At 48.0% G+C, this 10285-nt stretch overlaps 1 protein-coding gene across 1 annotated transcript in view; it reads left to right on the top strand.

The window, feature by feature from the left end:
• Positions 1 to 330: 330 nt before the first annotated feature.
• LOC146079927 (uncharacterized) overlaps positions 331 to 10285 on the top strand; it is a 46123-nt gene continuing 36168 nt past the window's right edge. Inside the window, exon 1 of the mRNA XM_083186655.1 lies at positions 331 to 499. The gene's annotated coding sequence lies outside the window, so the exon portion shown is untranslated. The remainder of the gene's footprint in view (positions 500 to 10285) is intronic.

Below are 10285 nucleotides of genomic sequence, written 5' to 3'. Positions count from 1 at the left end.
TGAGAGCGTAGCTTAGCCTGCGCTGAAAACATAGCGTAGCCGGGCGCCGTGCTATTACACATGTACCCAAGGAGCTTGTAACCCCTGGCAACAAGTACATAGGCAAAAAATATATAAATAATGTACAGGGGGGGAGGGGCAGAATCCTTTTTGGCAGGGGGCACAAAACTTCTAGTTTTGCCACTGCATCCAGTGATTTGAGGTCAAGCTCTCAGTCACTGGGGCCAGTTATGGGGTGAGCCGTGTGCCCGGCCGGTGTGAGGGGCAGGACTCAGGATATGTGGGCAGTCAGGGTGAGTCATGTCTCGTGTAGGATCTGCAGATTCTCAGAGACCACTTCAGTCAGAGGAGGAGAGAGCGAGCAGCGTGTGCTGGGCGAGGCGCAGACTCAGCAGCTGCACAGCCAGAACCACTGACTCCTGCATCACAGTTCTCACCCCATCGCCCCATCCAGACTGCGGAGCCCCCGGTGAGTGATACAGCGATACGCGCCAGCTCTGTGAGTGTTCACGATCCCTCGGTATATTATTAGCATTTACATATATAGCTCCAGCATATTCCGTTGTGTAGTACAATTGTGCCTCTGCTGCCAGTAACCGCTGCCTGTCCAATGGACACAGGTCAGAGGTCATAGTGGTGTCAAACTCATGGCCCACCAGCTGTTGTGGAACTACACATCCCAGCATGCCCTGCCACAGATTTTATAAAATGGATTGACAAAACTGTGGCAGGGCATGCTGGGATGTGTAGTTTCACAACAGCTGGAGGGCCATGAGTTTGACACCACTGCTAGGTGACCCAGCACTGTATAACTAACTCTATCTCTACATGTCCTCTCTGGGTGAGCTTATTTGCTCACTAAACTTCCACTATCACCTCTATGCTGATAACACTGAAACCTACCGCTCCTCTCCTGATCTCTCTCTCCCTATATCCTCACTCATATCTCCAACTGTCTCTCTGCTGTCTACTCCTGGATGACCCGGCGCTTTTTTAGACTTAAAATATTAAAGACTAAGCTGACCTCTTCCCACCCTCCAGCATAAAACCTGACCATCTCTCATCCTAACCTACTGTTTATGCTCACGTCTTCTGTGTCACCCCTGTCTGTCTAACCCTCCCCTTTAGAATGTAAGCTCTCACGAGCAGGGCCCTCTCTCCTCATGTGCCTTTCTTAGAATATATAAACCTCTGCCACCCTGATGCTTGCTTCAGTGTCCTGTCCCCTGGTGCAACTATCCATATTAACCATGTACTTGTCCTAAACTGTCTCGTACTGTAATTTGTTATGTGTTTTTGATTATAACTATGCTCTGTAAAGCTCTGCGGAATCTGTGTGCGCTATATAAGAAACTGTTAATAAATAAATAACTGTCAGCTAGGCATCCATTGTACGAGTAATTAGGTTCCTGTTTCACCTGATCTGAGACCCCAGTAATTATATGGCCAGTGTCCCAGGTCACAGTGATGGGAGCCAGAATCAGGAGGATGTGGTGCAGGGCTGTGCTGAGCATCTGATACAGGGCACATGTAGAATCAGCCGTCAGCACATTCCTGACCGAGTACACAGGTTATTACAGGTCTGTGGCCAGATATAGCGGCCGCTGCAGCGAGAGACCGCAGAGTAGCGCACGTCCTGGTAGAACATTGCACTCAGTGTGGTATAAAGGCAGGACGCCACTTCTCCTGTTAGCCGCCGTCTTCTTCTGAACACTTCAGTATTTTCCAACTGATCGTAAACCCTGGTTCTCTGACTGTTAGAGAACTACAAGTCCCCAGGGCTGGCGCCACCACTAGGCAAGGTTAGGCATTTGCCTAGGGCGCCGGCCACTGGAGGGCGGTAGTGAGCTGGCCTGGCCAGCAGCAGCAGGAGGAAGCTGCTACGCACGTCGACGCTACCGCAGAGGAGAGAGCCGGAGGAGGAAGAAGAAGGCAGCGGCTGGACTCCACACAGGCTGAGGGCGAGGCTCAGCAACAACTGCACAGCTGAGCTTGTAAGTATAACGGACTACCCCCGTCCCCCCCGCCCGTGTACATGGCTGCCGCCGGCCTGCCGCCAGCGCTGACAGACAGTAGTCAGTCACTCGCTGTCGCCCGGACGGTCATCAGGCCGCGGCGCCAGCGGCCAGCGGGAAACTTCGGCGGCGGGCGGCGGCAGCTCCTGCCTCTGCCCTCGCTGGCAACTTAGCCGCAGCTCCTGCCCCCCCCACCCGGTGCCGAGCCCGTGCTGACATGCTCGCCCACCCGCCCGCCCGCAGACACGCTCGCCCACCCGCCCGCAGACACGCTTGCCCGCAGCCATGCTCTGTATGTACTGCTGGCTGCGGGAGGCACACAGGCGCGGCCACCCCTGCTGCTATGGCCTCCTTACAGCATTAAAGTGAGGACCATCCTGGTAGAGCCAATGGGGACAGAAAGCTAGCACATGGGGACAGAAAGTTGGTACTCGTTGGAGGACAGAGGAGCAAACCGTGGCCCCTGCACTGTGTGCACTCTGCCAGTGCAGGTGAAGAAAAAAAAGTAAGACAAACTTTAAATAATTAAATAGGCATGTATTACACACACATTTGCACATTTTTATGGGGGGGGGGGGGGGGGGGCGGGCGGCAGACTTTTTGCCTAGGGTGTCACGAAACCTTGCACCGGCCCTGCAAGTCCCAGTAACTCCTGCTGGCCGGTGTATTGGCTAGTGTACCCAGCATTAGTCCCAGCAGGTCAGGTGAGTCAGCAGACAGTCATAGGGTGGGATTGGGCTGCTTACAGCTCAGCAGCTCCCCGGCATCATATACAGACAAAGGGTCCAATTCAGTTGTAATTGCAAAACTACAACTCCTGACGCTAGCATGCGGTCCCTCCCAGCGATGCTATAGCAAAATCTTACCTCCATTGTCCAGACCATTCCCCCACATCACCATGTCAATGCCACCCCAATGCCACTTCACCACCCTGTCGCAGGCCCCCCATTGGCCCTTAGACCGTGGTATAACGTTCCTGAATGTAACTGCAGTTAAAGGGGTCACACATGCATGCTGCCACATGCACGCAGGTGCAGATTACAGAAAATCGACTAATATCGGTTCAGATGTCAGCATCTGCTGAAACTGTCAATGTTCTTTGGTTGTAACTATATTTATATGATATAATACTGGTAAGCCGGCTGGAAGCAAATGCTTCAAAAGATAGATGTAGTTTAACTTGTTTCCAACAGATGGCAGTGTTTCGGAGCAGGTCTGCCATGAGACATTATTCCCAGGTTCTTAATGTGTGTGGCATTATATGTATAAGGTGCATTACTACTATGTGACATAACACATATATGGGGTACTACTGTGTAGCATAATGTGCTATAAAAGGCATTACTACTGTGTGGTCAAGGTGGTATAGGTGGCGCTGTTGCCCAGAAGTCCTTACAGCCTCCTGCAGGCTAAGGCTTCACCTATAACAGCCACATTTGTGAGGGCGAATTAGGTCAGCCCACACTCCAGTGCCGCCAGGTCTTACAGAGGGACATGGCTGCTACAGGAGCCTGGGCAAGGCAAATACGGGAGTCAGACTGGGACACAAAATCAAGGACCAACAACACAAGACAAATACTAACTTTAGCACACTACTGTGTGCAACTAGCACGGGACCACTGCAGCAGATGGTATACACGAGTACCACAGCACTGGGGATGGAATTACCAAGCACTGGGTACTAAACCACAATGTTGTTAGAAGTGCAGTCCCAGGCAGTGCATAAATAGAATATAGTACAGGCAGACAAAGGACAGGACCGGATTATGGAGCAGATCCGGCACAGGCGGGCAGATACAGACAGGCAGGACCGGTATAAGAAAGATCGCTAGTAGTGACACAAACAGTACAGTACATATATATTACATAGCGGAGTAGAAGCTACTGGCAACACGGACAGACATGCAGTAGGACCAAACTGTGGGGCAGTTCTAGTTACAGACTTGGAATGGGTGAAAACACAGTTACATAAACAGAAGCTCTTAACAGAGCCAGTATAAGCTGGAACACCCAGGATCAGACACTTGCAGGGAAACAGCCAGCTAGCATATCTCAGGGTAACACAGGCTAGTCAGGATTAGATCAAAATCAGGGTTTGTCAGGAAAGACTGAGTATGATCTGCTGCAATGCTAGAAACAAGCAGCATAACCAACACAGAGCTCAGGACAGGCTTGGAAATGGAGGGATCAATATGCAATCAGAACAGCCGGAATGGACAACCCCCCTAAATGAGGAAAGTCACTGCAGGTGAGCAGCCTGACACACAAGGCAGATGCTAATTGCCTAATTACATGACAGGTGAATTGCACACAGAACAAATGCAAGAGTCAGGCTGCATTTACACAGACCCACCAGAGGTGGATAGTAACAGTGGCATAATCATTTATATATATATATGTCGAGTTTGATGTGTGTCTCTGAAACACTATCATCTGTTGCCAGCGAGTAAAACTACATCTCTTTCTCTCTTACACATGCACAAACGCTTAATAGTTTAATATACAGGGCATTTCTGCTGCGTGGCATAATGTGTTATACAGGGCATTTCTGCTGCGTGGCATAATGTGGCATAATGTGTTATACAGGGCATTACCGCTGTGTGGGATAATGTGTTATACAGGGCCTTACTACCGTGTAGTATATTGTGAATAAGGGGCTCTGTTGTGTGGCATAACCAGTGTAAGGGGTACTACTCTGCAGTGTAGTATGAATAAGGGCCACTACTGTGTGGTGTAACATAAATATAATAAGGGGAACTACAGTGATACATATACACACACACAAATATATCCTGGTTTCTACCAGCAGATGAGCCATACAATCGCACAGGGCACCACCTGCAATCTGTGATGGCTGCTGATACCTGGTTATGTGTCCCATTGAGAGCTGCCGCTTCGCCAAATCTCCCTCCCCCTTCCAGTACTCTACTTCTTGGACTAAAATGCTCAGACACGCCTCCATTTTCCCTGACACTCCCAGCGTTTTCATCGACACGCCTCCATTTTCCCTGACACTCCCAGCGTTTTCCTCGACACGCCTCCATTTTCCCTGACACTCCCAGCGTTTTCCTAGGCACGCCTCCATTTTTCTTAGCATTCCCATGAAACGGCCAGTTACCACCCACACACGCCGGCTTCCTGTCAATCGCATTGCGACTAGAATAAGCATCAGGACTACATCGCTGGCCAGTGTTGCGCACACGGCACGCATTGTGCACCGGACATATATGCAGTACATTGATAACTGGACGCTGTGTAAATTCCCGGCCCTGCGATCAGGCCTGAATTAGGCCCATAGAGCTGATGTGACTTACCAGACAGCTGCACCTTTGACTCATTGTGCACCGGGCGTTCTCCCAGAAGCTTTGTGTTACAGCGCATTTTACCAAACTCCAGTTTGGAATTTTGTTATGTTGTTTTATTTCAAAGGTGGAGCCCTCGGCCTCCACCTCCATGTGCCCACTGTCACTCCGAAAGCGTGGGACACTGACGTACCCTGACCTTGGAGTGTGAATCTCTTGGGAAAATTTCCTTTTTTATTATTATAATTTTTTTAAGATTCTCACTATTCTTCTGTTTAATCTGTTGTTGATGTTCCTCTTACGGCTGCATCCAGAGAGGTTGGATGCAGTTCAATGGACTTAATATTTGCAACGGTAGCCACAGGAAGATTACGCTGCTTGGATTTATGGCCTATATCTTTAGGACCTTATTCTAATCTATGCGCCCTGTTGCGAATTCGCAACTGTGAGCAATGTTTCCTTACATTTATGCGCCAGTGCGGGCGGGGTTGCGGCGGGTAGTCGCAACCCATGGGAGTTCCCATGTGTGTTCCCATGAAAACGCAGGCCCAGTGACGCGGGTGCCGGGGGCAAGCAGTTGACATCAATGGAGGTCAGTTGCCCGCCATGTTCCCCTTCAGAACACACGCAAAGCTAAGACACCTGGGAGTGTCTTAGTTTTGCATGAACCTTTCACATCATTCGAATGATGTGGGTTTGGGGGGTGGCGGCCTGTGCGAGCGGCATACGGGCGTAAAATTAGACACAGCGCTGCATGTCAACCAGAATAAACTCCTTAATGTACTTGTCTATAACTTTTTTTACGATCGCCTCTAAACTTTGCTTTCTAAGGTCCCGGTTTAGGGCCTTATTTTGGTTCATTCTTTCTGACAAAATCCTTATTAGATGGACAAAACCATGTGCACTGCAGGTGGGGCAGATGTAACATGTGCAGAGAGAATTAGATTTGGGTGAGTAATTTTGTTTCTGTGCAGGGAAAATACTGACTGCTTTATTTTTACACTGCAATATAGATCTCACTTTGAAGTAAAACCCCACCCAAATCTAATTCTCTCTGCACATGTTACATCTGCCCCACCTGCAGTGCACATGGTTTTGTCCATCTAAGAAGGATTTTGTCAGAAAGAATGAACCAAAATAAGGCCCTTAGTGTGGTGCCTACGATGATACCAAACAGCATTTTTCTAGGCCGAATTACTGAATAGAAGATTGAAGACAAATGTGAAGCTAATTGAAGAAAGCAATTAGTTTTAAATATCACTATAATTAATAATGATCTTTTCTGAGGGGAAAAATACATCTGCCCAGGACATCTTATAATATCTTAGGACAATAATCAGTAGTTGGTAATTGGTATACAGGAGGCAATAGCGTTTACGCTCCCCACTTTTCAGGAGGAACGAAGCATTGTTTTAATGAGCTGTAAACCAACATATTTCTCTGGGCCTGATTACTATAATGAGATAAAGGGGCAGAGAGGTTGTATTTTCAGGGTGTGTGACTGGATTATTGTACATGTACTTCTCCTGTTAGCCACTGTCTTCTGTACACTTCAGTGTTTTCCAACTGACCGTAAACCCTGGTTCTCTGACTGTTAGAGAACTACAAGTCCCAGTAACTCCTGCTGGCCGGTGTATTGGCTAGTGTACCCAGCATTAGTCCCAGCAGGTCAGGTGAGTCAGCAGACAGTCATAGGGTGGGATTGGGCTGCTTACAGCTCAGGAGCTCCCCGGCATCATATACAGACAAAGGGTCCAATTCAGTTGTAATTGCAAAACTACAACACCTGACGCTAGCATGCGGTCCCTCCCAGCGATTTAATAGCAAAATCTTACCTCCATTGTCCAGATCGTTCCCCCCACATCACCATGTCAATGCCACCCCAATGCCACTTCACCACCCTGTCGCAGGCCCCCCATCGACCCTTAGACCGTGGTATAACGCTCCTGAATGTAACTGCAGTTAAAGGGGTCACACATGCATGCTGCCACATGCACGCAGGTGCAGATTACAGAAAATCGACTAATATCGGTTTCGGATGTCAGCATCTGCTGAAACAGTCAATGTACTTTGGTTGTAACTATATTTATATGATATACTGTAATACTGGTAAGCCGGCTGGAAGCAAATGCTTCAAAAGATACATGTAGTTTAACTTGTTTCCAACAGATGGGAGTGTTTCGGAGCAGGTCTGCCATGAGACATTATTCCCAGGTTCTTAATGTGTGTGGCATTATATGTATAAGGTGCATTACTACTATGTGGCATAACACATATATGGGGTACTACTGTGTAGCATAATGTGCTATAAAAGGCATTACTACTGTGTGGTCAAGGTGGTATAGGTGGCGCTGTTGCCCAGAAGTCCTTACAGCCTCCTGCAGGCTAAGGCTTCACCTATAACAGCCACATTTGTGAGGCCGAATTAGGTCAGCCCACACTCCAGTGCCGCCAGGTCTTGCAGAGGGACATGGCTGCTACAGGAGCCTGGGCAAGGCAAATACGGGAGTCAGACTGGGACACAAAATCAAGGACCAACGACACAAGACAAATACTAACTTTAGCACACTACTGTGTGCAACTAGCACGGGACCACTGCAGCAGATGGTATAGACGAGCACCACAGCACTGGGGATGGAATTACCAAGCACTGGGTACTAAACCACAATGATGTTAGAGGTGCAGTCCCAGGCAGTGCATAAATAGAATATAGTACAGGCAGACAAAGGACAGGACCGGATTATGGAGCAGATCCGGCACAGGCGGGTAGATACAGACAGGCAGGACCGGTATAAGAAAGATCGCTAGTAGTGACACAAACAGTACAGTACATATATATTACATAGCGGAGTAGAAGCTACTGGCAACATGGACAGACATGCAGTAGGACCAAACTGTGGGGCAGTTCTAGTTACAGCTACTGGCAACATGCAGTAGGACCAAACTGTGGGGCAGTTCTAGTTACAGACTTGGAATGGGTGAAAACACAGTTACATAAACAGAAGCTCTTAACAGAGCCTGTATAAGCTGGAACAGCCAGGATCAGACATGTGCAGGGAAACAGCAAGCTAGCATATCTCAGGGTAACACAGGCTAGTCAGGATTAGATCAAAATCAGGGTTTGTCAGGAAAGACTGAGTATGATCTGCTGCAATGCTAGAAACAAGCAGCATAACCAACACAGAGCTCAGGACAGGCTGGGAAATGGAGGGATCAATATCCAATCAGAACAGCCGGAATGGACAACCCCCCTAAATGAGGAAAGTCACTGCAGGTGAGCAGCCTGACACACAAGGCAGATGCTAATTGCCTAATTATATGACAGGTGAATTGCACACAGAACAAATGCAAGAGTCAGGCTGCATTTACACAGACCCACCAGAGGTGGATAGTAACAGTGGCATAATCATTGTTATATATATATATATATATATATATATATATATATATATATATATATATATATATACAGGGCTATTTTTGTGCAGGCTCCAGCAGGAACTGTGGCCCTTAATCTAGCTCACTCTTTCTGACAAAATATTTCTTAGATGGACAAAACCATGAGCACTGCAGGTGAGGCAGGTGTTACTTGTGCAGAGATAATTAGATTTGGGTGGGGTTTTACATCTGCCTCACGGCGGGGGGCGGGGTTAAAATGACGCGATCGCGTCCTTTTACTCACGGACCCCCCCGCCGAGGGGCAGATCGCGGGGGATTGGGGTTAATGCGGGAGGGTTGCCCCCCTTTCCGGGGGGCCGGGAGGGGGACCCGATTTCCGGGACCCTCCCGGCCATTCCGGGAGGGTAGGCAACTCTGTTGTACTGTGATTCTTGGCTGTGGCATAATTACAACAATGCATCCCGCCAAATAAAAACACATTCACCCCTCCCCCCCAATGTGCCTACTCATTATGAGAGGATTCCCCCCTCCCTCTGGTCACCACTCAGCGCAGTCAGGCAGTGCCAGATTAAGCCTTCATGGGGCCTGGGGCAGTTTAGACAGGGGGGCCCCCTTTGCACTTGTCATTACTGTCCGCAAACTGCATGGGAGAATATTACACTATCAAAACACAGAGTAAAGGCAGCATAAACTTGGTCAATGGGTAACTGCAGGGGATATACTGTATAGATATAGATAGATAGATATTTTATATATGTGTGTGGAAAGTGGCACTCCTTTTGACTTCACAAAAATGACTACGCAAACGCAATCAGCTCCAACATTTCGGATTTTACTCCATTTTCAAGGATAGAACCATTTCTTTGAGTGCAGCACCCGGGCAGTTGTCATGTGTATCTTGGAGTGTGGGTAACCACGTATCTATCTATTTTTATATATATATATATATATATATATATATATATAAATAAATATATATTGCGAATAGTCTGCACTTGCTCTCCTTAATTGCGCTTGCGGTGCCCGGACCACGGAAGGTGCAAATAATAATACAATCTCCGGCACTCGATCAAAGAAGGCTCACCACATCAGAAGTTTGCTATGCAACGTTTCAGACCTTTTATTAGGCCCGTCGTCAGGCAGTACAGTATCCAGTACAGTACTGTACTGCCTGACGACGGGCCTAATAAAAGGTCCGAAACGTTGCATAGCAAACTTCTGATGTGGTGAGCCTTCTTTGATCGAGTGCCGGAGATTGTATTATTATAAATAAATATATATATATATATAAAGTCCAAATGGATAATGGCACTCGCTATAAACACAATCCTGGTCCTGTTGCCCTCCGCAATTAGGAGCACTCGGTCCCCACAAATAGACATTGTCCGGCAGCACTCAGGAACTTGAAAGAAGGACACAGCCTCAGGCGCTCTTAAGCCAACGTTTCAATAAGTTTATCTTATTTTCAGTATGCCCTGATGAAAATAAGATAAACTTATTGAAACGTTGGCTTAAGAGCGCCTGAGGCTGTGTCCTTCTTTCAAGTTCCTGAGTGCCGCTGGACATTGT

The sequence above is a fragment of the Crinia signifera genome, chromosome 5 (genome assembly GCF_055691185.1).
Source record: "Crinia signifera chromosome 5, ASM5569118v1, whole genome shotgun sequence".
Taxonomy (NCBI): Eukaryota; Metazoa; Chordata; class Amphibia; order Anura; family Myobatrachidae; genus Crinia; species Crinia signifera.
Note: the sequence above shows the minus strand (reverse complement) of the source record. Positions and strands in the feature narration are given on the sequence as shown.